This window comes from Lactuca virosa, chromosome 1 (genome assembly GCF_052849685.1).
Source record: "Lactuca virosa cultivar CGN04683 chromosome 1, Lactuca_virosa_CGN04683_v6, whole genome shotgun sequence".
In the NCBI taxonomy this organism is placed as follows: domain Eukaryota; kingdom Viridiplantae; phylum Streptophyta; class Magnoliopsida; order Asterales; family Asteraceae; genus Lactuca; species Lactuca virosa.
The window spans coordinates 32,093,489-32,095,106 of record NC_136426.1 but is presented as its reverse complement, the minus strand read 5'-3'; positions in this window follow the sequence as shown (position 1 = coordinate 32,095,106).

Sequence of the window (1,618 nt, the reverse complement as noted above, 5' to 3'; positions counted from 1 at the left end):
TTTTTATAAAGAAATGATTTTCTAAAGGCTAAGTAAAAGAGTTTTGAGAAAGAACAAGGTGTGTGATGTGCGCGACCGGCCGAGCTCAAGTAAGTTTTCCCCAGAGTACCCATACAAGTTCATGTTATGATTTACCAGTTTCAGTAGAACTGCATACTAGAATAGGACTAAGGATCTAGGAATGATGCCTTATGTGCCTGCTTTATGTGCTTCAGCTTTATGAGAATTGCATGCTAGTATTGAGTAGACAGCAGTAGGATAGCCTGTTTAGGTTATGCCTGATAGTATGAGCTTAGCATTGTATGCTAGTACAATTTCTTGTTATGAAAATAGATTTGCTTGAGTAGTTTCCTTTGTCTGAATGTTGCTTGCTTTGTGCTTTTAGGAGTTCTAGCTGTCTTTCACTAACTAGTAAACGAATACGTTAAGTTACATATTGCAAGGAATAAATAATTCCAGAAGGTTGGGTCTAGCCCTATTTCGCAGCTCTTGTTTGAGTCTAACCGTTGTAGGGTAGGATCTCTCATTCGAAGAATTATCTAGTCTGAGTAATATGTAATCGTATTCGCGAGCTAGTTAGGGGAAGAAAGCAGGGACTTCTTATGCAGCTGATGACGGAGAGTGGGTTGGTGGTTACCTAGGGCAAGCCTAGGATGAGAGTGGCATGAGATCAGCAGTAGTAGTAGAAGGGACTTGGTGGAGTTAAGGCAGTTCTTGAGGAAAGTACGGATAGATGTGGAAGGTAGTATGGGCCCGTACTACTGGAAGCAGAGGATCCGTACTTGAATTGAGGAAGGCTGAGGCGAGACCAGGAACCTTGCAGTAGATGTGATCCCTCTAAGATGTATCAGTACCACTGACAGTTGTCGTTATGTATTGCAGAATGGTGGTACTACGTTCGAGGCCAGCAGTTGGCAGTTCGGGAGAGGGATCGAGTTCGGGTTCAGGTTCCGAAACAGTGGATGAGAGGCTACGTGAGTTCATCGCGTCAGAGATCACCAGAGGCATCCTTGAGTCGAACCCCATCATTTTCGGGTCGATCAAGGAAGGGATAGTTGAGCTGATGGAGGACCGCCTCAGGGCGTTCAGGAGTGACATGGCATCTGGCCAGTCAGGATCTCGCACACTGTCCTTTAAGGACTTCAGGGGCAGTGGTGCGACGGACTTCCACGGGGCGAAGGACCCCATTGTGGCCAGACGATGGATTGCAGACATTGAGTCTGCGCAGCTGACCAGCTTCTGCCCCGAGGGGTCGAAGGTGAGATATGCAGCAGGGTGTTTGAGAGATAGAGCTAGAGATTGTTGGGAGTCTGTTGGTGACTCATTGGGAGCCTCGATTGTTGAGGCTATGACATGGCCGGACTTTGTGACCCGGTTCAGAGCAGAGTTTGCACCAGCTGTTGAGCTTCAACAGCTGGCCAGGGAGTTTTTGGATATGAGGCAGACGACGGAGACTGTGGCGGAGATCACCGCCAAGTTCCGGGAGAGGGCGTTACTGGTGCCCCAGTATGCGGGTGATGAGGATATGAGGAGGACCCGCTACCATGACATGTTGCGAGCCGACATTCGGGAGCATGTCAGTTTTTCAGCTTGCCCTACCCTGGATTCTATGATTGCC